The sequence below is a fragment of the Hemiscyllium ocellatum genome, chromosome 49 (genome assembly GCF_020745735.1).
Source record: "Hemiscyllium ocellatum isolate sHemOce1 chromosome 49, sHemOce1.pat.X.cur, whole genome shotgun sequence".
Classification (NCBI taxonomy): Eukaryota; Metazoa; Chordata; class Chondrichthyes; order Orectolobiformes; family Hemiscylliidae; genus Hemiscyllium; species Hemiscyllium ocellatum.
Window position 1 is genome coordinate 10,536,330 of NC_083449.1, and position 27,940 is coordinate 10,564,269.

At 46.7% G+C, this 27,940-nt stretch overlaps 1 protein-coding gene and 1 long non-coding RNA gene across 2 annotated transcripts in view; one reads left to right on the forward strand and one right to left on the reverse strand.

The window, feature by feature from the left end:
* LOC132837101 (histone H4-like) overlaps positions 1-27,940 on the forward strand; it is a 468,073-nt gene that overhangs the window by 407,791 nt on the left and 32,342 nt on the right. The window lies entirely within an intron of this gene.
* Positions 17,900-27,940, reverse strand: part of LOC132837252 (uncharacterized) — a 38,412-nt gene continuing 28,371 nt past the window's right edge. Inside the window, exon 5 of the long non-coding RNA XR_009647469.1 lies at positions 17,900-18,426. This is a non-coding gene — a long non-coding RNA (uncharacterized LOC132837252). The remainder of the gene's footprint in view (positions 18,427-27,940) is intronic.

The window sequence follows — 27,940 nt, forward strand, 5'->3', positions numbered from 1 at the left end:
GAGCAGGACTTTCTGATATTTCATCCCTCAACCAGTCTGCCTCTCTCCTTGATAATATTTGTTCAAAACTTGCCCTGCAATCAAAATTTGTGTCATTCAAGGGAATACCATTCATTGTGTCGGTGCCCAATGTTTATTTTGCAAACTCTCCTGAAGGATGTTGAGATGTTCTGTTACAAAAAAACGTGTTCCATGTGAGTGATCTTCTTTTAGTGTTAGGCCAGAGATTGCTTGTGTGTCTGAGGAGTCTGAAATGGTGCTACATATTGTGCAATCAGAGTACCAACTTGGACTTTCATTCAAACGTAATGTCATTGAGGCAGCTCAGAGCGATTGGGCCAAAGATACTAACCTGAGAAACTCCTGCAATGATGATCTAGGTTTGGGATGATTGACCACTAAGAATTGCAAACATAAGAATCTGGAACAAGAGTTGGCCATCTGGCCCTTTGAGCCTGCTCTGCCATTCAAGAAGATCTTTTCCCAGCCTCTGCTCTGCTTTCGCCAGCCTCAGCTCTACTTTCCCAGCCTCTCACCATAACCCTGAATTCCTTTACTCTTCCAAACATTATCTTAGTTTCAAAAACATTCAATGGGGAAATCTCAACTACTTCACTGGGTGAAGAAGTTCCTTCTCAATTCAGTCCTAAATCTGCTCCCCCTAATTTTGAATCAATGCCCTCTTGTTCTAGGTTCACCCGTCAGTGGCAACTTTCTCCTGCTTCAATCTCATCTATTCCCTTCATAATTTTATATGTTTCTGTAAGATTCGTTCCCCATCAACCTTCAAAATTCCAATAATTATAATCCCAGCCTACTCAGTCTCTCCTCTTAAAGCAACCCCCTCAACTCAAGAACCTAGTGAGCTCCTCTGCACCCCCTTTAGTGCCAGTACCTCCTTTCTCAAGTAAGGAGACCAAAACTGCACGCAGTACTCTAGATGTGACCTCACCAGCACCCTGTACAGCCACATCATATCCTCCCCTCTTTTAAACTCAATCCCTCCACCAATAAAGGACAATATTCCATTTGTCTTAGTGTTTACCTGTTGCATCCGCAGACTTGCCTTTTGCGATTTATGCTCAAGGAAACCCAAGTCCCACTGCACAGTAGCTTACTGCAATTTTTTACAGTTTAAATAATAGACCTTTTTACTATTATTGTTACTAAAATGGATGTCTTCACATTTACCAGCATTGTACTCCATCTGCCAGACCTTCACCCACACACTTGAACATATGCCTCTAAACGTTTGTCATCAGCAAACTTTAACACACTTCATGTGGTCCCCAACTCCACACCATCTGTGTAAATTGTAAACAATTGTGGTCCTAACACTGATCCCTGATTCCTGATGAAGTGCTTATGCTCGAAACGTCGAATTCCCTATTCCTGAGATGCTGCCTGGCCTGCTGTGCTTTGACCAGCAACACATTTTCAGCTGTGATCTCCAGCATCTGCAGACCTCATTTTTTACCCTGATTCATACCACTAGTCATTGATTGCCAACCGGAAAAGCATTCAAATTTCCCCACTCTTTTCTTCCTGTCAGTTAACCTCTGTCCACGCTAAATCTGTAATGCCGTGCACCTTCATCTTATGCAGCAGCCTTTTACATGGCACCTTGTCGAATGCCTTTTGGAAATCGAGATATATCACATCACTTGGTGCACATTGTTCAGTGTACTTATAAAGTCTTCATAGCGTTCTAGAAGATTAATTAAGCATAACCTGCTGTGCCTGGCGATTGGCACAATTTCTATTGAGATGCCTTGTTATTTCTTCCTTGATAATAGACTTTAGCATCTTGCCACATATGTTAAGCTAACTGACCTATAATTCCCCATTTATTTTCTCTACCTCCCTTCTTAAACAGTGGCATCACAATTGCTGTTTTCCAATCTGCAGAACTGACCCAGACTCCAGCTAAGTTTAGAAAATTACCAAGAGTGCTATCTCTTTTAGTCCTCTCAGATGCAATCTGTTAGGGCCAGGATCCATTAGTTTGTCCAATTTCTAGGTCCTCACTGCAACAGACTGGAGAAGAAATTGCAGGAGACCTGACTGATATTTACCACAGATGAGGTCACAGAAGAGTGGAGGGTGGCAAACATATTATTCAAGAATGGTTGCAAAGAAAAACCTGGGAACTACAGACCATTAAGTTTTAATCTGAGGTAAATTACTTGAAGATTCTGAGAGATATGATTTATATGCATCTGGAAAGATCAGGTTTGATATGGAATGGTCAGCATAGCTTTGAGTGTGTGCGAGGTCTTGTATTTTGGAAAGACAAATCAAGACAGGCATTTCATGGTGAATCATAAAGCCTTAAGGAGTGTAGTGGAACAGAGAGAAGTTGGAGTTTAAGTTCACAGTTCTGTCAAATTGGAGTAATAGGAAGTTGGAAGAATTGAAAAAGGCAAGTTACCATTTGAATAGGAGAGAAAGTTCAAAACGTCAATGCAAAGGCTACAGCAGGTCACAAGGAAGACACTTATTGCGAAAGGAATTGAATAGGGAAGTAGGTAATTGTTGCTGCAACTGTACAAGGGATTGGGGTTTCCACATCCGGAGTAGTGCGGACAGTTTTGGTCCCATTCCTTGAAGAGGGATGTAGTTGAGTTGGAGGGAGTTCAAAGGAGATCACTGAATTGATTGCCAAGATGAAAAAGGTTATTCTTATGAGAAGAGACTGGTACAATTTTGATCACTCAAGGACAGAGGCAGCTCAGAAGAGATTCACCCAATCATTTCCAGCGATGAAGGGTTTGCATTAGAGGAGAGATTGAGTGGTTTCTCTGGAGTTTGGAAGAGAGGAAAACTAACTGAGGGCTATAAGATGCTAAAGGGGTATTGACAAAGGAGATGAAGAGAGGATGCTTGCTCTTGTGGGAGAATCTAGAACGAGGGGTTATCGGTTCAGGATAAAGAGCTGGACAGATTGAAAATAGAGATAAGGAGGAATGAATTCTCTCAAATGAGGAAGGTGTTGTAAATCTGTGGGATCACTCCACCCACCACCAAGGACACTGCCTAAATTGGAGGAGGAGACAGATTGTTAATCAGTGATGGGTCAAAGGGAGTGTTTGCAGGAAAGTGGAGTTGTGGCTGAGATGGGATAGTGGAGCAGGTTCCTGAGGGGTTAAATGGACTCAACCTGATCCTAGACTGTATGTTCTTGTGGAGTTATATTGTTAGTAGCAAAACAACTAGGATGGAGAAAATGAAGTTTGATTTAACAAAATGGGTTTTTATTTTTGAATGTTCATAAATTAAGATAAAATTGATTCAACACAAATTTGGCAAATGGCATTGGTTGAAAAAAACGGAAAGACAATACATTTGGGGGGTAAAAAAATTAAAGCAGGTGCAGGAGCAGTGGGAGCCTGGGAGTATATGTCCACAGATCAGTGAAGGTGGCATAACAGGAGGAGAGCAGTTAATAAAACACACAGCATCCTCGGCTTTATTAATAGGGGCATAGAGACCAAGAGCAAGGAGGTGATATTGAAGTTGTAGAAGATACTGGTAGATCTCAGCTGTAGTGTCAGAGAGAGCAATGACTGATAGGTGGTGGTTTAACCTGAGGGTTACCATGCCTCACACAAGGAGAAGAGATGGAGAAGGAGAGTCCTTCATGGTAACCTCAGCAGTGAGAGATTCAAACCCATGCTGTCAATCTTTCTCCACATTTCAAACCAGCCATCCAGCCAAATGAGCTAACCCAACACAAAGCAAAGGGCAGAAAAGAAATTAATTCCGGTGACAGTACAAGTATTGAATGGAGAATAGTAGATCATATTGGAGATAAATTTTTGATCTGTTGGGTATTTCTTTGTAAGTGTATAACACCTTACTGTCACTGGCAACAGAAGCTGAATTTAGAAATACATTTGACAAAGGGAGTTGGCACTCTATTACCCAGGCTGGTTTTGTTCTGTTCTGATCTGGACACCTTATTTAAGGAAGTCTGTTCAGACCCTTCAGACAGTGTGAAGGAGATGTATGGGAATTATACCAACCGATGACGGATTTTAGATACAGGGAAAGGTTCAGGAGATTGAGCTTATTCTCTTTCGAGCAGAGAAGATGAAGCGGTGACCTTATTGAAGTGTTGAAAATTTGAACAATTCCAACGGGAAAGCAAGTTATTGTTTCCCATTCATTTGTTTATTAGTAACTGGCTAGAAAGAATTTCAAGATTGTCAGTGAGAGTGTGAGATGAGGAGAAGCTTATTGGGTTGTTGATTTCAGAACGTGCTGCTTGGGAGGCAAATTCCATAGGAGATTCGAAAAGAGAGCTGGATATAAATTTGAAAGGGATGATGTTAGAGGGCTACAGGGATAGGGCTGAAGAGTGGGACTAGCTGGGTAGCTCTTTCAGGAGCTGGTACAGACACGAGTGGCTCCTTCCGTACAGTAAAAGTTTGTGATTCTATGAACATAAAAGTTCTGAACCAGATTCTGGACAATTCCAGGAGGTCATTCCTTGAGACCTTGGCTCAGTGATCTCGTTGCCAGGGATTTTTACATGTGAACAGCAGCAAATTGTTGTCACAAGAGGAATTGGAACTTGGTTGGGTAATGGTCTGGAAATATTTCATTCCAAGGGAGGTGATGGGAAATCGAGCTGAGGGCATGAGTGAGGACAGACCTGCAAGAAATTTCGAATATGCAGCAATCGGGAGTTTATTGAATGTGAATCTGTGAGCTGCTGATCCTACATCATCACGTATTGGTCAGCGTTCATGCAGGTATTCGTCTGATTAGGAAGATCAACAAAAACAAATCTCTGGAAACGGTGGAAGTTTGGGTTGTTTCCTCAACAACAGAGAAGGTTGATGGTGGAGGGGACATGATAGAGGTCTGTAAGATCAGTAGTATTGTGCAGCAGAAAGACCTATGGGCTCAGGTACACAATTATTTGGGGTTTGTGTCACAAGTAGACAGGGTGTTTGAGAAAGTGTTTAGAACACTTGCCTTCATTGCTCAGCCCATTGAGTGTTGGAGTTCAGACACCATGTTATAATTGTACAGCACACTGGTGAAGCCTGTTCTGGTGTATTGTGTCCAGTTCTGGTTGCCCGGTTATGGGAAGAAAATTATTAACCTGGAAAGGGTTCAGAAAAGGTACATCAGTATGTCATTAGGAAAGGAGTGACTGAGTTATAAAGAGAAGAGGGATGTGCTAGGACTATTTTAACCAGACCACAGAAGTTTGAGGAGTATGGAGGTTTATGAAATCATGATGGGCATAGATGAGGTGAATGGCAGGTGCCTTTTCCCAAGGATGGGGGACTTCAAGATCAGTGGACATATTTTCAGGTGAGAGGAAAAACATTTTTAAAAACGAAATGATGGCCAACTTTTTTTTAAATGGCTAGTGGTTCAAGTGGAGATTTAACTTCCAGATGAAGTGACGGATACAAGGACAGTTACAATGTTTAAAGGATATTTAGAGAAGTACAAGAATAGGAAAGGTTTGGAGAGATATGGGCCAAGTGCAAACAAGTGGCACAAGTTTAGGTTGGGATTATGGATGGCATGGACTAGTTGGACTGAAGGGTCTGTTTACTTGCTCTATGACTCTATGATGCTATTATGAGGGACATAAATAGGGGGACAGGAAGCAACTGTTTCCCTTAGTCAAAGGGTCAGTAACAAGGGGGGACATCATTTTAAAGTGAAGGGTAAGAGGTTTCGAGAGCGATTTCAGGATTGTTTCACTCACAGGATGGTGGGGATCTGGAATGTGTGAAATTATAATATTTGGACTTTCAGTTTCTATATGAAATCACTAATTGCTCCAGTGTGTGGAAATGCGACTTGGTAACTGCAGGGGATTCCCTGATTTATTAATGTGGAATATTTGTATCAAGGAGCAGGAGGAAGTCATTCAACCTCTTGATCCTGTTCCACCATTCAATGGCAGATCTGTGACCTGACTCCATAGACCTGCCTGTGGACTCTATCCCCTTTAATAACTTTGCTGAACAACAAAAAAAAATTCTCCCTCAGATTTAAAACTAACTGATCTGCTGTTTGTGGAAGAGAGTTCCAAACCTGTCTTAGCCTCTGTGCGTAGCAGTACTTCCTAACATCTCTCCTGAACAGTCTGGCCCTAATTCTCCAGCCAGGCCCTCCCTAGTTCAAGGATCCCCAACCAGTGGAAACTCTTTCAATTTCTAAACCCTGTCTTCTCTCGTTAATATCTTCGATCAGATCATCCCTAAACCCTGTAAATTCTGGACAGAACAGGCTTAATTTGTGTAATCTCTCCTCATAACTTAACCCCTGAAGCCCAGGTATCAATTTTGTAAACTCACTGTACTCCCAGGCGAATCTATCCTTCCTCAGATGTGGTGCCCAGATCTGCTCCAAGTGGGGTCTAACCAGGGTTTTGTATAACTGCAGCATCTGTTCTGCATCCCTGTACTCCAGTCGTCTCGATATAAAGGCCAGCATTCCATTAGCTTTTTTCAGGCAAGTAATGTCAGAAATCAAAAGAAATACAGAAATTGTTGGAGAAACTCAGCAGGGACAGATATTATTTGTCACCTGGAGATTGTCTGACTGCTGTGGAAGACAACTTTCCATCTTTTCTTTTGACCCTTTAGTTTTGAGCTGTGCTGAAGCCATGTACTCTTCAGTGAAGAACACAGGGATACAGGATGGCAACTAATCATTTTGTTTAAAAACCTCGAGATCCTCAAACAAAGGGGTTACTTTGAGAATTATCACTAAACGGCAGAAAATCAAAAGGCTTTCCATATATCTGGGGGAGGCTATATGTGATGGGTGTGACTGAACTTGGAATTTGTAGGGTACACCCTGGGATTCATCTGAGGAAGATAGAACAATATTTATTCATCATGATTTTATTCCTTTATTCCTTAGAGGGATATATATGGCCATTCCAAGTATCTCAGTCTCAAGTCAGGAGTGTGATGGAATGCTCCCTACTTGCCTGGATGGTTGCAGTCCAACAATATTCAAAAAGCTCAACATTGAGGGAAAAAGCAGTCCCCACTTAATTGGAACCACATCCACAAGCATCTACTCCCTCTACTACCTGTGCTCAGTAGCAGCAATACCAAGATGTACTGCGAAAATACACCAAAGATCCTCAGGCAACACCTTCAAAACCCATGACCACTTCCATCTAGAAGGACAAGTGCAGCAGATATTTGGGAACACCCACCCTCTACAAGTTCCCTTTTGGGCCACTCAGTGTCCTGAGTTGGATATATGTCACTGTTCCGCTGGTGTCATTGGGTCAAAATCCTGGAATTCCTTCCCTCAAGGCAGTGCGTGTCTACCTACGTGCATGGACTGCAGCATTTCAAGAAAGCACCTTCTCAAGTAGGGAACTAAGGATGAGTTGGGCAATATACACAGGGTCCAGTGGGTGTTGCCAATTGTCATGAGTGATTAATAATAAAAAAAGGTTGTAAATTACCCCAAGGCCTCCACCTTCCATATGTAAGCTTATTCTGGGAGGGGAGGCACAAACTTTGTAGTGAATGTTGATGCAAAATACACATTTGATGTTATTGAGTCACCTGGTTTGTGAACTGCTTTGAAAATATTGCTATATAGCCACAAGCTTAGGTTTATATTACTGTTGGGTTGGGAATGTGACCTTAATTTATATTTAACTTTGAGGCATCGTTTACTGTTATTTTAACATTCTGACCTCTAATCTTTTGGTTCAATTTGCTTGTTGTTTTTTGATTATAGATGACTCTGAAACAGACAGCAGTTTGGTGTACTCAGTTTTCACCATCTCAAAACCAAGAAAGGCTGGTAAAGAATATAATATATATGCACTTTATAACATTTCTGGTTCAGTGAAAGTGGAGATTTTCTTTAGTTTATCTTAACCCTCAAAAACCCAGCCACTTTCAAACATTGCTAATGTTTCTCTTGCTTATAGCATGGAGCAAAGGTCTGAAAATATGTTGCTGGAAAAACGCAGCAGGTCAGGCAACATCCTTGGATGCTGCCTGACCTGCTGCGCTTTTCCAGCAACACATTTTCAGCTCTGATCTCCAACATCTGCAGTCCTCACTTTCTCCTGGAGCAAAGGTCTGCCCAAGCTTTTTGAATCTTGGTACATTTGAATTTATTAATCATCGATAGTCTTTGCAATCTTCTAAATCATAGGGATGTTTCATCTATGTCAACTAAATTAACAACAGGGCAATGTGAATTGGAAGAGGGAATGTTACACTGATTAAAAAGTGAGGTCTGCAGATACTGGAGATCAGAGCTGAAAATGTGTTGCTGGTTAAAGCACAGCAGGTTAGGCAGCATCCAAGGAACAGGAAATTCGACGTTTCAGGTCAGAGCCCTTCATCAGGAATGAGGAGAGGATGCCAGGCAGGCTAAGATAAAAGGTAGGGAGTAGGGACTTCGGGGAGGGGCGATGGAGATGTGATAGGTGGAAGGAGGTCAAGGTGAGGGTGATAGGCCGGAGTGGGGTGGGGCCGGAGAGGTCAGGAAGAGGATTGCAAGTTAGGAGGGCGGTGCTGAGTTCAAGGGAATCGACTGAGACAAGGTGGGGGGAGGGGAAATGAGGAAACTGGAGAAATCTGAGTTCATCCCTTGTGGCTGGAGGGTTCCCAGGCGGAAGATGAGGCGCTCTTCCTCCAACCGTCGTGTTGTTATGTTCTGCCGATGAAGGAGTCCAAGGACCTGCATGTCTTCGGTGGAGTGGGAGGGAGAGTTAAAGTGTTGAGCCATGGGATGGTTGGGTTGATTGGTTCGGGGCATCCCAGAGGTGTTCCCTAAAGCGTTCTGCAAGTAGGTGGCCTGTCTCCCCAATATAGAGTAGGCCACATCGGGTGCAGCGGATGCAATAGATGATGTGTGTGGAGGTACAGGTGAATTCGTGGCAGACATGGAAGGATCCCTTGGGGCCTTGGAGAGAAGTAAGGGAGGAGGTGTGGGTGCAAGTTTTGCATTTCCTGCGGTTGCAGGGGAAGGTGCCGGGAGTGGAGGTTGGGTTGGTGGGGGGTGTGGACCTGACGAGGGAGTCACGAAGGGAGTGGTCTTTGCGGAACGCTGATAGGGGAGGGGAGGGAAATATATCCCTGGTGGTGGGGTCCGTTTGGAGTTGGCGGAAATGACGGCGGATGATACGCTGTATACGGAGGTTGGTGGGGTGGTAGGTGAGAACCAGTGGGGTTCTGTCTTGGTGGTGGTTGGAGGGGCGGGGCCCAAGGGCGGAGGAGCGGGAAGTGGAGGAGATGCGGTGGAGGGCATCGTCGATCACGTCTGGGGGGAATCTGCGGTCCTTGAAGAAGGAGGCCATCTGGGCTGTACGGTATTGGAACTGGTCCTCCTAATGGTCCTTACACTGATGGCTAATTGTTTTACCTTGCATCTTGTTTTCAGGGGATTCCTACAGTTTAGGCCCTGGGACATCAATCTGTTGATTGCCCCAGTACAACTTATTATTTGAGAATGGTCCCTGCTGGCCTTGGTCTTTGGGGGCAAGGAGTCATTTGCTCTGGGTCTAGCATCTTTCACATCAGGAGTGTTTCATTTCATTGCCCTGGGTGTTTCTTTGATGACAAAACGATAGGTGGAAGGACAGGTAGTATTGAGGAAGGGGTAAGGCTGCAGAAGGATTTACAAGAAATATCCCAGGGATGAAGAGCTTGTCATATGAGGAGAGGTTGAGGAATATGAGTCTGGACTCGTTTAGAAGGGTGAGGGTGAATCTGGTTGAAACTTGGAGAATACTGAGAGGCCCGGATAGAGCAGACATGGAGAAGATGTTTCCACGAGTAGAAGAGACTAAGACCCGAAGGCACAGCATCAGAGTGAAGGGAACTCCCTTTAGAATGGAGAGGAGGAGGAATTTCTTCAGCCAGACAGTGGAGAATCTGTGGAACTCATTACTGCAGAGGGCTGTTATTATGTCTTTAAGACAGAGATAGGTTCTTGATCAGTAGGAGGATCAACTGTTACAGAGAGAAGGCAGGAAATTGGGGTTAACAAACATATCAGCCATGACGGAATTGCAGAGCAGACTTGATGGGCCGAATGCCTGCTATATCTTATGGCCTTGGTTATTAAGAGACTAATAGACTATGATGCATCACACAGTTTAGGCGCTCAGATTCAGAGCTTTCTGAGCATCTGCTATGAGCCAGATACACTTAAAGTGTTCAGGCAGCTGGACGATCAACACAACATACGGGCTAGGTGCCCTCGGGACCCTGCTTCCCCCATTCTATACAGCTGCGGCTGATATCATTCCAGCTTCACTGCAGTTTCCTGCCCCGCTCCTTTTAACACCTCATTGATTAACAATCTGTCTGCCCCCTCCTTCAATTTATTCAGTGTCCCGACATGCACCCACATACTGGAAAGTGAATTCCCAGAGATTCTCACTCCCTCTGCCTTGGAGAGAAGCCATTTCTCAACATCTCTCTTTTCAATCTGTTCCACCCCCTTCTCCTGAAACAATGATCCTCTCATTCAAAATTGTCACACTGAGGAAACATCTTCTCTTCTCCTTTGTCAATCCCACCCCCTTTGCCACTCTATATCCCTCAGTTGGATCTCCCTTATTCATCTAAGCTCCAGAGCATATTGGCCTTAACTGCTGAGTCTCTCTTTCAATGACAAACTCTTCATCTCTGAACATGAAATGTACAAAATCACGCTAGATGGTATCTTGGATGTAGTTTACACATCTCAAAGTGAGTTTGTCATAATTTCCGAGAAAGGCCCGAGTCTGTGCTGGTCAGAAACACCACCTCGATATTTTCTTATCCCATTTCCCCAGCATTTGGTTCCATAGCATTGGCGTCACAAGTGCACATTTAAATCCTCCTCCAACGCGATGAGAGTTTCTGCATCTCCCATCCTTACAGATAGTGACTTACAGATTGCACACCACCCTCTGGGTGAACAAGATTTTCCTCACATCCCTTCAAAGCTTCCTGGCCCTTACCTTCAATCTATACCCCACCCCCACCTCCATCAAGCAGGGAAAGTTTCTTCCTGCCTCCCCTATCTTCATCCCTCATCATTTTATACATCCCTTTCTTTCAATCTACTCAGAGAGGTTGGACAGACTGGGTTTGTTGTCCCTACAGCAATCAGTGAAATTCTCCAGCCCCCAAGGCAATATGCTGGTAATTCTCCCTGTGCACCCTCTCCCACTTCATTTAGATATACACCGTTGGTAAAGTGTCTTTTTCGTAAGCAGTTAATGTAAAGTCACCATTGTCTCATTAGAGAGAGGGAGAAAGAGGTGTGGGGGAGAAAAAGCAAACAGCTGTTTTATGGTTTAACCTGAGGGACACCACATCTAAAGCACATGGAATGATCACTCACAGCAATCTCAACCAGAGCAGCAATTGAACACAAGCTGTCACTGTGACTATACATTGTAAGCCTACTATAGAATCAACTGATCTAACCAACCCTGGCATGGCCAGTGGTAAAAACATTGGGTGGCACAGTGGCTCAGTCGTTAGCATTGCTGCCTCACAGTGCCAGGGACCCAGGAACAATTCCAGCCACAGTTGACTGTTTATTGAGAGTTTGCACATTCTTCCCTTCTCTGCATGGGTTTTCTCCATGTGCTCTGGTTTCCTCCCACAGTCCAAAGATGTGCAGTTCAGATGGATTGGCCTTGCTAAGTTGCCCCTAGTGTGAGTGTTATGCACGCTAGGAGGATTAGTCATGGGAAATGCAGTGTTACAGGGATGGGAGAGGTGTTGGGTCTGGGTTGGTTGCTATTCAGAGGGTCAATATATGGAGCCGATGGGCCAAAAGGCCTGCTTCCATGTTGTAGGACACTATGATGAGCAGGTTAGGGGGAATGACCACGGTTAATGCAGGGTTACAGGGGAGGTGGGGGGGCGGTATGGTAGGGTCAGGACTGAGTGTGATCCTCTTCACTGGCTTGGGACAGATTGGATGGGCTGAATGGTCTCTTTCCACACTGTATGGATTCTGTCGACATCAATGGTAGCTCAATGGTGTGGGGCAATTTATTCCGGTCTCAATTTTGATGAGATTCACTTTCAGTTTCTGAAGTAATGGGGAAAGCAAAGTCCTATGTTTTCAGCTCCCCAGGGACTACACCTCCTCCCACCCTGCCCCCTGTAAAAACTCCATCCCATATTCCCAATTCCTTCGTCTCCGCCGCATCTGCTCCCAGGAGGATCAGTTCCAACACCGCACAGCCCAGATGGCCTCCTTCTTCAAGGACCGCAGATTCCCCCCAAACGTGATCGACGATGCCCTCCGCCACATCTCCTCCACTTCCCGCTCCTCCGCCCTTGAGCCCCGCTCCTCCAACCGCCACCAAGACAGAACCCCACTGGTTCTCACCTACCACCCCACCAACCTCCGTATACAACGTATCATCCGCCGTCATTTCCGCCACCTCCAAACGGACCCCACCACCAGGGATATACTTCCCTTCCCTCCCCTCCCCTATCAGCGTTCCGCAAAGACCACTCCCTTCGTGACTCCCTTGTCAGGTCCACACCCCCCACCAACCCAACCTCCACTCCCGGCACCTTCCCCTGCAACCGCAGGAAATGTAAAACTTGCGCCCACACCTCCTCCCTCACTTCCCTCCAAGGCCCCAAGGGATCCTTCCATATCTGCCACGAATTCACCTGTACCTCCACACACATCATCTATTGCATCCGCTGCACCCGATGTGGCCTCCTCTACATTGGGGAGACGGGCCGCCTACTTGCGGAACACTTCAGAGAACACCTCAGGGACACCCGGACCAACCAACCCAACCACCCCGTGGCTCAACACTTTAACTCTCCCTCCCACTCCACCGAGGACATGCAGGTCCTTGGACTCCTCCACCGGCAAAACATAACAACGCGACGGTTGGAGGAAGAGCGCCTCATCTTCCGCCTGGGAACCCTCCAACCACGAGGGATGAACTCAGATTTCTCCAGTTTCCTCATTTCCCCTCCCCACACCTTGTCTCAGTCGGTTCCCTCAACTCAGCACCGCCCTCCTAACCTGCAATCTTCTTCCTAACCTCTCCGGCCCCACCCCACTCCGGCCTATCACCCTCACCTTGACCTCCTTCCACCTATCACATCTCCATCGCCCCTCCCCGAAGTCCCTCCTCCCTACCTTTTATCTTAGCCTGCCTGGCACCCTCTCCTCATTCCTGATGAAGGGCTTATGCCCGAAACATCGAATTTCCTATTCCTTGGATGCTGCCTGACCTGCTGTGCTTTAACCAGCAACACATTTTCAACCTAGATAGATTCTTGATCAGTCAGGGAATTAAGCGTTACATGTTAAATGCAGAAAAGTGATCATGAGGAATGGGGCATCAGCCACAATGCTATTGAATGGATGAGCTGGCTCGGGGGGCCGAATGGCCTTCTCCTGTTCCTGTCTGTGATGGTCCTTAAGGGAATGAAATCTGATCTCCTTACCCACTCTGCTCTGCACATGATTCCCAACCCATTGCAAACTCTTCACTGCCTTCTGGCTGAGCAAGTCGATTGGTTCAAGGACATTTCAGAATAGCATCCACTTCCCACCTTGGCAGAGATGACCACATCCTGTTCAGACTACAGAGAAATAACATTTATCAGAGTCAGTTTTTGATTTGTTCCAATCGCATGCTTTGCCAAGACAAATTGGTCTGTATAATGACCCCACATATTCACAGCTCCTCCTGCACACTCTGATTGTCTTTCAGGCAAAGTTTGTTATTTTCATCCATTTTCATAGAGTCATGCAGCACGGAAACAGGCCCTTCAGCCCAACTTGCCCATGCTGACAAGGTTGCCCAAACTCAACTAGTCCCATTTATCTGCATCTGGCGCATATTTCTCTGCACCTTTCTTATCCACGTACCTTTACAAATGTCTTTTACATGTAATTGTTCCTGCCTGTACCACTTCCTCTGGCCGCTCATTCCATATACTCACTGCCTTCAGTGTGATATATTTGCCTCTCAGGTCCCTTTTTAATCTTTCCCCTCTCAACTTAAACCGATGCCCACTAGTTTTGGACACCCCTACATTGGGGAAAAGACCATACCTATTTACCTTTTCTGTGTTCCTCATGATTTTATAACCTCTGTAAGGTCACCCCTCAGCCTCCAACGCTCCAGGGGAGAAAAGCTCCCCACTTATGAAGCTTCTGCTTATAACTCAAACCCTGCAACCTTGGTAACATCTTTGTAAATCTTTTCTATAACGTTTCTAGATTAACGACATCCTTTCTATAGCAAGTTGACCAGGACTATACACAGTATTTTAAAAATGGTCTCACCAACATCCTGTACAGGTATAACATGATGCCCCAACTCCTGTCGTCAGTGCTGTGACCAATGAAGGCAAGCAAGCCAAACGCTTACTTCACCACAGTGTCAAGCTGCAATGCCACATTTAAGGAACTGTCTTCCTGCACCCCCTAGGTCTGCTTGTTCGGAAACACACCCCAGACGATAGCATCAATAAAGATGTATCAAGACAGATGCATGAATGGGCCTTTCAATATTCTATAAGTTTCAATCAGGTTCTCTCTCATCTTTCTAAACCCCATCGATTTAAGAACCAGAGTCCTCAACCTCTCCTCATATGAGAGGTGCTTCATCCCTGGGATTTTTCTTGTAAACCCCTCTGGACTCCCTCCAAGTTCAGCACATCCTTCCTCAGATAGGGGGCCCAAAACTGCTCACAATGTTCCAAATGTGGTCTGACCAGAGCCTTATACAGCCTCAGCAGTACATGCCTGCTCTTGTATTCTAACCCTCCCGAAATGAATGCTAACATTACATTTGCCTTCCTAACTACCAACTGAACCTGCCTGTTAACCTGAAGAGAATCCTGAACTCGGACTCCCAAGTCCCTTCGTGCTTCAGATTTCCGAAACCTTTCCCCATTTAGGAAACAGTCTCCGCCTCTATTCTTCTAATCCCATTGCATACCCTCCCACACTGTCATCCATCTGCCAACCGAACCTTAATAGGATCCTGAACTCGGACTCACCCCCGAGGACCTTGTTTGTGCTTCAGGCCTGGCAGCATCTGTCCAGAGACAGACAGAGAGAAAGCGGGGTCAACGTTTCGAGTCCGGGACAGCCGTCCTTCGGGAGAGTGGCCTTTGGTCTTGATGTGACGCCGCACAATTTCTTGTTCACTCCCACCTCTCTGTCTGTGTGTATTTGTGATTATTATTGAGTTTGGCGAGTCCCGGAGCCGGCCCTGTTGTTTCTCTCTCCTGAAAGGGTTGTCCCTTTAAAGAGTCTTTCCCCTGAAGCAGCTGCTAACGGTCACTTGGGGCACGAGGCGGCCGTTAACCGCCATCTCGCGCGGGGCCTGAGGGGGCGGGGCCTGAAGTTAAAATGGCGCCGGGGGCACGCGGGAAGGAAAAGCGCCGAGGGAGAGCGGACTGTGTCAACATGTCCCGTCCCCGAGGGTCAGGATGGTGGTTATTGGGGGGTGGAGGGGGACAGGAGAGATTCCCCCTCCCAGTGAGGCAGCTTGTACAAACCGCGAGATCTCTCTCTGTTTGACTGTCTATGATTTGCTTTAACTTTGTCGATTAATATCGACGACGCTGTGATTTTGTGCCTCTTTCTGACTCTGACTGTGTTTCTATATAACTCTATGTCCATGTCTCTTTCTATTTCTTCCTGCCTCTCTGTAACTCTCTTTGACTGTATAGTGGGAGTACTGTTTGTTGTTGAACCCGACAATAACCCTTGCCTTAGCAAAGTGCCTAACAGTTTGGTTTAATCTCAGGCATCCCTGTGTCAGTCCTAGAGCTGAGTGTCCACACTGGAAATAAGGTAGTGGAGGGAGACAGCACCTCGTTAAACCACTCGTTTCGACCTCAATTCAATATATTTTCTACAAGGGTGACGAGATTTACTAGTGTGAGAAACGAACCCCACTTAATAAATCATTTTTCAGTCCGAGTCAAAGAGTTCCGAAGCAGCACATTTATTCGAACATCTTCAAAGATGGGTGGCTCTACAGAGTTTTTTAATACTTTTCCGAGGAGTCTCTCGACACCCCTACACCGAGCAATAAACCTATCATGTATGTCTATTTCTTTCTATCCCCTTATTTGATTATTACTTACACCCGTTATTCCTTCATTTGGTAATTCCCTGCACCCAAGCCTAAGCCTATTGTACTTATTAAATACCTCACTTGTTTTTCTTTAAATCTGCCTTATTTGGCTGTCCTTGTCCGTTACCGCCTTCCTGTTATTTTGTCCAGTTCCTCTTTTCTTATTTAACCTTCTGACCTCAGGTCGTCCTTTACTATCTTGATAGTCCAAAAAGTGGACCTACAAACTATGAGCTTATTGCGAAATGCCCCTCCTTTTTTTTCTTTTGTGGTCAGCTACAACACTCAAAGTAATTTCTTAGCTTAGAAGACCCTTTATATTCGTTAAAATCAACATAAACCTGACAACCTGAATTTTTTTCTCTCTCACTGGGAATACTCCAACCACTGCAGAACCATGCACACAGTCATCAACATCAGCAAACATCAAGAGGGCAATTAGCACTGTGCTGTTTCTAAGCTGGTGGCAGAGTCTCTCCTGAACAGCAAATTTATCGCCATTTCAGTGAGTTTTTAAGCAACTCTATAAAATCAACATTATCAGAGCAATGTGATAGCACTGGGGGAGCATGCAGAGGGAGATTTACCAGGATATTGTCTTGGGGGCTGAAGAGTTTCAGTGATGGAGAGAGTTTGGACAGACTGGGGTTGTTTTGTTTTAGAGCAGAGAAGATTGAGAGTGTGGGACATGATTGAGATGTATAAAATGATGAGGGGTGTAGATAAGGTAGACAGGAATAAACTTCCCTGTCCCTTTGAAGGAGGGATCAATGACTGGGGGAGGGACATAGATTTAAAGTAAGGGGCAGGAGGTTCAGAGGGGGATGTGAGGGAAAACATTTTCACTCGGAGGGTGGTAGGGAAGCTGGAACTCACTGCCTGTAAGGGTGTGAGAGACAGAAATCCCCATCACATTGAAGAATGATTTAGACGTGCACTTCCAATCCAAAGCTAGACTCGCATTAAGTGGTCTTTGATGTTTCATATGTATATTGCTGCAGAAATAGGGGCTTGGATAGGGTGAATAGTCAAGGTCTTTTCCCCAGGGCAGGGAGTCCAAAACTAGAAGACATTAGCTTAAGGTGAGAGGGAAAAGATTTAAAAGCAACCTGAGGGATAACTTTATCACACAAAAGATGGTGTGTTTTTGGAATGAAGAAGTGGAAGTGGGTACAATAATTACCTTTAAGAGACGTTTGGAAAGATACATGGATAGGAAAAGTTTTGATGGAAATGGCCAAACACAAGCAAATGCAGCTAGTTCTGTTTGGAGACTTGGTTAGCATGGACGAGTTGGGCCAAACGGCCTGTTTCCGTTCTGTGACCTTACAACTGGGAGTCTGGTATTGGAGAACAGAGAGATGGTTGCTTTTAACTGGCATGGAAGACGTTCAAAGTGGGGTGTGGGTGGGGACAGTGACGGCAACCCTAGGATGTTGACAGGAGGTAGGAGTGGGGACAGTGACGGTAACTCCTAGGATGTTGACAGGAGGTGGGGGTGGGGATAGTGACGGTAGCTCCTAGGATGTTGACAGGGTGGGTGTGGGGGAACTGTGCAACCCCCCCAGGATTGACAGTGGGGTGGGGGTTGGGACAGTGACAGTAACTCCCAGGATGTTGAATGTGGTTTGGGGATGTGGACAGTGACGGTAACCCCCAGGATTTGATACTGCAGGGGTTGGGGACAGTGGTTGAATGGTGTACCACTTGACCATCCATAGTTAACACAAATGTTTCAAAGTGTAGATTTTACAACAGATGGAAACTTTGCAACGATGTGAAATCTCAGTTGTTTTATTTCTTCTTTCTGTCAGTTATTATTCGGTCGTGGAAGTTAACATCTGTGGAAAGAAAGACAATTTCAACATCCAATCTTTTATTTCCTCTTTGTCTTGTTTTGTTACAGTTCCTGTTGCTGGGGTTTTCCTCACCCCCCAGAGTCAATAAAATGGAGGTTCTAATTGGGAATCGTCTTGTTCAAGAGTGTGTACTGTGTCGTGGTACAGGACCGTACTTTCAATGGTACTTTCAAAGATAAGCCTTAAACAATGCCAGCGGTAATTACAACTTGAGCTCAGACAGGAGAGAGCTGTCCATTGAATCCTTCCAGTCCCAGCACCAAGGCAGATATCTGTGCGTCACAATCAACAGGGGTTGGAACGAGATTTAACATGACCAGGAATTCCATCAACCTCACAGAGCTAGGTAATTCATTCTTCATCTTTGATCTGTGCTCATTCTTCACTGGGGTCCAGCTGAAGTCTTGACATGAACTCACTTTTAAAAAACATTGCTTCAGAATTTCAGCAGGTTAGCAGCATCTGTGGGGGAAAGGGAGAGAGACAGTAATATCCTTTCTCAGATAAGGGAGGCCTTCATAGCGAGAAGATTCAAATCCAAGTGCAGGGATGTCTCGCTACAATTGGACAGGGTGAGACCACACCCTGGAGAACTGTGTGAGCAGTTTGGGGTTTCCTTACTTGAGGTAGGATATTGTGCCTATGGAGGGAGTGCAGCGAAGGTTTCCCAGAATGATTCCTGGATTGGCAGGACTGACAGATGGGGAGAGACTGGAATGGTTAGGATGATATTCACTGGAGTTTAAAAGAATTAAGGGGGAATCTGATAGAAACCTATAAATTTGAACTAGGACAAAACAGAGTAAACGCGGGGAGGGTGTTCCCGGTGACCGGGCGGAGAGTATAGAACCAGAGGGTCAAGGTCAAAAGAAAATGGAGTGGGACTGAGATGGGGAGAAATGTCTTCACCCAGAGAGTGGGGAGCCTGTGGAATTCCCTGTCACAGAAAGCAGTAAGGGCCAGAAGGAAGGAGTTGGATTGAGTTCTTAGGGGATAAAGGGAAGGTGCAGGGAGACAGGGGACTGTGTTGGGTGATCGGCCATGATCCCTTTGAATGGACAGAGCAGGCTAGAGGGGCCGATTGGCCTCCCCCGATGATATTTTCAATGTTTCTCTGTGAATGGCCTAGTTACCGCTGACAGGTGCCGCGATATATGCAGGCCATGAAAATGAGGGACAGTAATTTCTAGTCGACAATTTAGAGAGAGCTGGTACAGTGCGATCTTTTGAGTTTAACATCGAATAGTTTGGGTTGGATTGGTGGGATATTGTTAATGAGACAGACTGCACAAAAACAATTATGTTAATACAATGGTGAGGTTTTGGAGAGAATTTTACAGATACGAGTGTTGGCAGGGAATCAGGGCAACTGGGAACAGGAAACACTGGGGTTGGTGTTTACTGAAGGGATGATGTTATTGACAGGAATCCTTCTCTAAATCCAGCACAGGCACTTCCCTGTGTGCCTGTGCTGGATTTAGAGAAGGATTTTCTGTCAATAACATCATTTCTTCCCATTAAACTCCGGAATTGGAAACAAGGTGAGTGAGACACTCCAGCAGTAACCCCGATGATCATTCTCCAGTTGGCACTCGATGTAGGTTTCAAACTTACGTTGCTCACGTAGTGTACGAGGGTGTGCGTATGAGAGAGTATGTGTGTAGTGCGTTTGAGTATGAAAGTGTACATCTCTGTGAGAGAGTAAAAAATGAGGTCTGCAGATGCTGGAGATCACAGCTGCAAATGTGTTGCTGGTCAAAGCACAGCAGGTTAGGCAGCATCTCAGGAATAGAGAATTCGACGTTTCGAGCATAAGCCCTTCATCAGGAATAAGAGAGAGAGAGCCAAGCCGGCTGAGATAAAAGGTAGGGAGGAGGGACTAGGGGGAGGGGCGATGGAGGTGGGATAGGTGGAAGGAGGTCAAGGTGAGGGTGATAGGCCGGAGTGGGGTGGGGGCGGAGAGGTCAGGAAGAGGATTGCAGGTTAGGAGGGCGGTGCTGAGTTGAAGGAACCGACTGAGACAAGGTGGGGGGAGGGGAAATGAGGAAGCTGGAGAAATCTGAATTCATACCTTGTGGTTGGAGGGTTCCCAGGCGGAAGATGAGGCGCTCCTCCTCCAGCCGTCGTGTAGTTGTGTTCTGCCGGTGGAGGAGTCCAAGGACCTGCATGTCCTCGGTGGAGTGGGAGGGGGAGTTAAAGTGTTGAGCCACGGGGTGATTGGGTTGGTTGGTTCGGGCGGCCCAGAGGTGTTCTCTGAAGCGTTCCGCAAGTAAGCGGCCTGTCTCACCAATATAGAGGAGGCCACATCGAGTGCAGCGGATGCAATAGATGATGTGTGTGGAGGTACAGGTGAACTTGTGGCGGATATGGAAGGATCCCTTGGGGCCTTGGAGGGAAGTGAGTGTGGAGGTGTGGGCGCAAGTTTTACATTTCCTGCGGTTGCAGGGGAAGGTGCCGGGGGTGGAGGTTGGGTTGGTGGGGGGTGTGGATCTGACAAGGGAGTCACGAAGGGAGTGGTCCTTGCGGAACGCTGATAGGGGAGGGGAGGGAAATATATCCTTGGTGGTGGGGTCCGTTTGGAGGTGGCGGAAATGGCGGCGGATAATACGTTGTATGCGCAGGTTGGTGGGGTGGTAGGTGAGAACCAGTGGGGTTCTGTCTTGGTGGCGGTTGGAGGAGCGGGGCTCAAGGGCGGAGGAGCGGGAAGTGGAGGAGATGCGGTGGAGGGCATCGTCGATCACGTCTGGGGGGAATCTGCGGTCCTTGAAGAAGGAGGCCATCTGGGTTGTGCGGTGTTGGAATTGGTCCTCCTGGGAGCAGATGCGGCGGAGACGAAGGAATTGGGAATATGGGATGGCGTTTTTACAGGGGGCAGGGTGGGAGGAGGTGTAGTCCAGGTAGCTGTGGGAGTCAGTCGGTTTATAATAGATGTCTGTGTTGAGTCGGTCGCCCGAGATAGAAATGGAAAGGTCTAGGAAGGGGAGGGAGGAGTCTGAGACAGTCCAGGTGGATGAAAGATCAGTCCTCAGCAGGGGCCTCACCTTCGTTCCCCTACGCCCTCGGATTAATGAGTTCAACACGCGGCGAGATATTGAACAATTCTTCCGCCGCCTTCGCCTCCGTGCCTACTTTCACAACCAAGACTCCCGCCCACCCTCTGACGACCCCTTCTCCCGCCTCCAACACACCCCATCCACCTGGACACCCCGTGCAGGCCTCCTACCCGCCCTCGACCTCTTTATAGCCAACTGCCGCCGTGACATCAACCGACTCAACCTGTCCACCCCTCTCACCCACTCCAACCTCTCACCCTCAGAACGTGCAGCCCTCCACTCCCTCCGCTCCAATCCCAACCTCACCATCAAACCCGCAGACAAGGGAGGCGCGGTGGTAGTTTGGCGCACTGACCTGTACACCGCTGAAGCCAAACGCCAGCTCGCGGACGCCTCCTCTTATCGCCCCCTTGACCACGACCCCACCTCCCACCACCAAACCATCATCTCCCAGACCATCCAGGACCTCATCACCTCAGGGGATCTCCCATCCACCGCCTCCAACCTCATAGTCCCACAACCCCGCACCGCCCGTTTCTACCTCCTGCCCAAAATCCACAAACCTGCCTGCCCCGGCCGACCCATTGTCTCAGCCTGCTCCTGCCCCACCGAACTCATCTCCCAATACCTCGACACGGTCCTGTCCCCTTTAGTCCAAGAACTCCCCACCTACGTTCGGGACACCACCCACGCCCTCCACCTCCTCCAGGATTTTCGCTTCCCCGGTCCCCAACGCCTTATTTTCACTATGGACATCCAGTCCCTGTACACCTCCATCCCCCATCACGAAGGACTCAAAGCCCTCCGCTTCTTCCTTTCCCGCCACACTAACCAGTACCCTTCCACTGACACCCTCCTTCGACTGACTGAACTGGTCCTCACCCTGAATAACTTCTCTTTTCAATCCTCCCACTTCCTCCAAACTAAAGGAGTTGCCATGGGCACCCGCATGGGCCCCAGCTATGCCTGCCTCTTCGTAGGATATGTGGAACAGTCCATCTTCCGCAACTACACTGGCACCACCCCCCACCTTTTCCTCCGCTACATCGATGACTGTATCGGCGCTGCCTCGTGCTCCCACGAGGAGGTTGAACAGTTCATCAACTTTACTAACACCTTCCATCCCGACCTGAAATTCACCTGGACTGTCTCAGACTCCTCCCTCCCCTTCCTAGACCTTTCCATTTCTATCTCGGGCGACCGACTCAACACAGACATCTATTATAAACCGACTGACTCCCACAGCTACCTGGACTACACCTCCTCCCACCCTGCCCCCTGTAAAAACGCCATCCCATATTCCCAATTCCTTCGTCTCCGCCGCATCTGCTCCCAGGAGGACCAATTCCAACACCGCACAACCCAGATGGCCTCCTTCTTCAAGGACCGCAGATTCCCCCCAGACGTGATCGACGATGCCCTCCACCGCATCTCCTCCACTTCCCGCTCCTCCGCCCTTGAGCCCCGCTCCTCCAACCGCCACCAAGACAGAACCCCACTGGTTCTCACCTACCACCCCACCAACCTGCGCATACAACGTATTATCCGCCGCCATTTCCGCCACCTCCAAACGGACCCCACCACCAAGGATATATTTCCCTCCCCTCCCCTATCAGCGTTCCGCAAGGACCACTCCCTTCGTGACTCCCTTGTCAGATCCACACCCCCCACCAACCCAACCTCCACCCCCGGCACCTTCCCCTGCAACCGCAGGAAATGTAAAACTTGCGCCCACACCTCCACACTCACTTCCCTCCAAGGCCCCAAGGGATCCTTCCATATCCGCCACAAGTTCACCTGTACCTCCACACACATCATCTATTGCATCCGCTGCACCCGATGTGGCCTCCTCTATATTGGTGAGACAGGCCGCTTACTTGCGGAACGCTTCAGAGAACACCTCTGGGCCGCCCGAACCAACCAACCCAATCACCCCGTGGCTCAACACTTTAACTCCCCCTCCCACTCCACCGAGGACATGCAGGTCCTTGGACTCCTCCACCGGCAGAACACAACTACACGACGGCTGGAGGAGGAGCGCCTCATCTTCCGCCTGGGAACCCTCCAACCACAAGGTATGAATTCAGATTTCTCCAGCTTCCTCATTTCCCCTCCCCCCACCTTGTCTCAGTCGGTTCCCTCAACTCAGCACCGCCCTCCTAACCTGCAATCCTCTTCCTGACCTCTCCGCCCCCACCCCACTCCGGCCTATCACCCTCACCTTGACCTCCTTCCACCTATCCCACCTCCATCGCCCCTCCCCCTAGTCCCTCCTCCCTACCTTTTATCTCAGCCGGCTTGGCTCTCTCTCTCTTATTCCTGATGAAGGGCTTATGCTCGAAACGTCGAATTCTCTATTCCTGAGATGCTGCCTAACCTGCTGTGCTTTGACCAGCAACACATTTGCATCTCTGTGAGAGACACACACACACATTCTCATTGACACTTAACATACTTTCACGTGCGCAAACACACACTCATTCAGTCACTTCTGCAGTGCACCTTGTAGACCACACCTGAGAAGCCGAACACCATCCAGGGACACCACATCCATTCTGTCTACCACCCGCGCTCAGTAGCTGCTACGAGATGACCTTCAGAAATTCACCAAAGATCCTCAGGCAGCACCTTCCAAACCCACAACCACGTCCATCTAGAAGGACAAGCACAGCAGATACATGAGAATACCACCTGCAAGTTTCCCTTTGAGCCACTCACCATCCCAACTTCGAAATATATCAGCATTCATTTAGTGTCGCTTGGTCAAAATCCTGTAGTTCCCTCTCTAATGGTATTGTGGGTCTATCTACAGCACAGGGACTGCAGTGGTTCAAGAAGATAGCTCATTACCTCCTTCTCAAGGGGCCAACTAGGGATGGATAATAAATTCTCAGCCCAGCCAGTGACTTTCGCAACCCACAGTGAATTAAAAAAGAAATGAAGCACTATTTGGGAACGTGCTTTGAGGATGTGGGCTAGCTGGACAAGTGGCAGACGAAATTACTTGGGGAGACATACAAAGAAATGTACTGTGTTCAGAGGAATGGTCAGCACAGATATAAATTAAAGATTAAAATTGGAATAACTGTTGCTTACACATCAGTAAATGAATCCAGATTCATTTACTAGCAGGAGAAGCTGAATATTTACACTAAAACGTTCCTATGTTCTTTCTCTCTTATTTTCTCCAGCTGTTTCTTCCGGCATGTTCCCGACAGCACAGGTAAATTAGTGAAGTGGTTAGCAACTTTGAACAACATTCAAACACTGTCCAAATGGTCTGAAAATCACTCTGGGGTGCAATCCCAGCAATTTAACATCAGTTAGACAAATTGGAGCAAATGAACTGTTGTGTCTGACTCGTTTGCAAATCTAAAGCACAACAGTTCAAATCGAGGGCACACTCTCAATTTCCGTTAGACAGTGAACTGAGCTTTGGTCAGTCCCATTAGCGGTGAGGTTATCCATTGCAGTTGGAAGAATTTAAAAAGGCAACTTATCATCGGAATGGGAGAGAAAGTTCAAAATGTCAGTGCAAAGGCTACAGCAGGTCACAAGGAAGACATTTATTGCGAAAGGAATGGAATATGGAAGTGGGTCATTGTTACTGCAACTGTACAAGGGATTGGGGTTTCCACATCCAGAGTACTGCAGATAGTTTTGGTCCCTTTACTTGAGGAGGGATGTAGTTGAATTGGAGAGAGTTCAAAGGAGATCACTGAATTGATTGCCCAGATGAAAGTTTAGTCTTATGAGAAAAGACTGGTACAATTTTGATCTTTTTACTTGAGAACAGATGCAGTTTATACTGGAGGTAGTTCAGAGGAGATTCACTCAATCATTTCCAGAGATGAAGGGTTTGTCTTAGATGAGAGATTGAGCAGTTTCTCTGGAGTTTGGAAGAGAGGAGATCTAACTGAAAGTTACAAGATGCTAAAGGGGGTATTGACAAAGGAGTTGGAGAGAGGATGTTTGCTCATGTGGGAGAATCTAGAATAAAAGGTTATCATTTCATGATAAGGGGCTAGGCAGACTGAAAACAGAGGTAAGGAGCAATGAATTCTCTCAAATGAGGAGGGGGTTGTATATCTATAGGAACATCACCCCCCCCCCCCCCCCCCCCCCACTGCATAACTTGGAAGAAGGTGTCAGACAGATTATTAGTCAGTGATGGGTCAAAGGGTGTGTTTGCAGGAAAGTGGAGTTGAGGCTGAGGTGGGATCAGCTGCAATCGTATGGAATAGCAGAGCAGGTTCCTGAGGGGCCAGGTGAACTCGACCTGATGCCAGCCTGGATATTCTTGTGGAGTTATATTGTTAGTTAATAGCAAAACTGCTAGGAGGGAGAAAATGAAGTTTGATTTAACAAAATAGGTTTTAATTCGTGAACATTCGAAAATAAAGACAAACATGATTCCACACAAATCTGGTTAAGGGCATTGGTTGAAAGAAATGGAAAGATAATACATTTAGGGGGGTAAACAAACTAGAGCAGGTTTGGAGCAGAGGGAGCTGGGGATATATGTCCACAGGTCAGTAAAGGCAGCATAACGGGAGAGAGCAGTTAATAACATACACAGCGTTCTTCGTTTTATGAATAAGGGCATAGAGTCTGAGAACATGAAGGTGATGTTGAAGCTATAAAAGACACTGGTGGACCTCAGTGTCACAGAGAGAGAGAGAGGGAGAGAGTGATAACTGGTAGGTGGTGGTTTAACCTGAGGGTTACCATGCCTCACACAAGGGGAGAGATGGAGAAGGACAGTCCTTCATGGTAACCTCAGTCAGTGAGAGATTCAAACCCTCGCTGTCGATGTTACTCCATATTTCAAACCAGCCATCCAGCCAACTGAGCTAACCTAACACAAAGCAGAGGGCAGAAAAGAAATTAATTCTGGTGACAGCACAAGTATTAAATGAAGAACATTAGATCATGTTTGAGATGTACCTTTTGATCTGTTGAATATTTCTTTGTATGTGTGTAACACCTTCCCTTCACAGGCAACAGAAGCTGAATTTAGAAATACATTTGACAAAGGGAGTTGACTCTCTATTACCCAGGCTGGTTTTGTTCTGTGCTGGACACCTTACTAAAGGAAGGATGTTCAAACCCTGGAGACAGTGTGAAGGAGATTTACGGGAATGAAACCAATGATGAAGGATTTTAGATGCAGGGAAGAGTTCAGGAGACTAGGCTTATTGTGCTTCGAGCAGAGAAGATGAAGTGGTGACCTTACTGAGGTGTTGAAAGTTTGAACAATTCTGACGGGAAAGTAAGTTCTTGTTTCCCACTCATTGGTCTATTAGTAACTGGCTGGTAGAATTTCAAGATTGTCAGTGAGAGTGTGAGATGAAGAGAAATTTATTTGGATTGCTGAGATTTGAATGTGCTGCTTTGGGGAGTGGTGGAGGCAGATTTTATAGGAGGTTTGAAAAGGGAGCTGGATATAAATTTGGAAGGGATGATGTTAGAGGGCTACAGAGATAGGGCTGGAGAGTGGGACTACCTGGGTAGCTCAATCAGAAGCTGGTACAGACACACATGGCCTCCTTCCGTACATTAAAACTTTATGATTCTATGAATGTAGAAGTTCTCAGCCAAATCCTGGAAAATTCCAGGAGGTCATTCTGTTGGACCTTGGCTCAGTGACCTTGTTGCCAGGAGTTTTCGTACACGCACAGCAGCAAATTGTTGTTGCGATCCAGATTGCAACTCTGTTGGGTAATGATCTGGAAATATTTCATTCCAGGGGAGGCGATGGGAAATCGAGCTGAGGGCCTGAGTGAGGACAGACCTGCAAGAAATTTCGACCACGCAGAGATCGGGTTAAGTCGATTGAACGGTGAGTATGAATCTGTGAGCTGCTGATCATACACCATCACGTATTGGTCAGTGTTCATGCTGGTATTCGTCTGATTGGAAAGATCCACAAAAACAAATCTCTTCCTGGAAGTTTGGGTTGTTGGGTGAGAAGGTTGAGGGGTGAGGGGGACTTGTTAGCAGAGTGTAAGATTGGTAGTGTTGTGGAGCCCGAGGGTTTCTGGTGCATAATTCTTTGAAGATTGTGTCACATGTAGACAGTGTGTTTGAGAAGGTGTTTAAAACATTTGCCTTCATAGTTTTTAAACTGAAGGGTAGGAGGTTTAGAGATGGATTTGAGGATTGTTTCACCCAGAGGATGGTAGGAATCTGGAATGTGTGAAAATAAAATAATTGGACTTCAGTTTCTATTTGAAATCACTAATTGCTCCAGTGTGTGAAAATGCCAATTGGTAACTGCAAGAAGTTCCAGGATATATTAATGTGGAATATTCATGTAAAGGAGCAGGAGGAGACCATTCAACCCATTCAGCATGCTCCGCCATTCAATGGCTGATGTGTGACCTGACTCCATAGACCTGCCTTTGATCCTATCTCCTTAATAACTTTGCTGAACAAAAACATTATCTCTCAGATTTAAAACGAACAACTGATCCAGCAATGCCTGCTGTTTGTGGAAGAGAGTTCCAAACCTCTCCCAGCCTTTGTGCACAGTAGTACTTCCTAACATCCCTCCTGAACAGTCTGGTCCTAATTCTCCAGCTATGCCCTCCCTAGTTCAAGGATCCCCATCTAGTGGAAACACTTCCAGTTTCCATACCCTGTCTTTTCCTGTTAATATCTTTAATCAGATCATCCATGAACCCTGTAAATTCTGGACAGTACAGGCTTAATTTGTGTAATCTCTCCTCATAACTTAACTCCTGAAGCCCAGGTAACATTCTTGTAAACTCTTGTTGTGCTCCCTCCCAGGCCAATCTATCCTTCCTCAGGTGTGGTGCCCAGATCTGCTCCAAGTGGGGTCTAACCAGAGTTTTGTATTACTGCAGCAGCCCTTCTGCATCCTTGTACACCAGATTTTTCAATATAATGACCAGCATTCC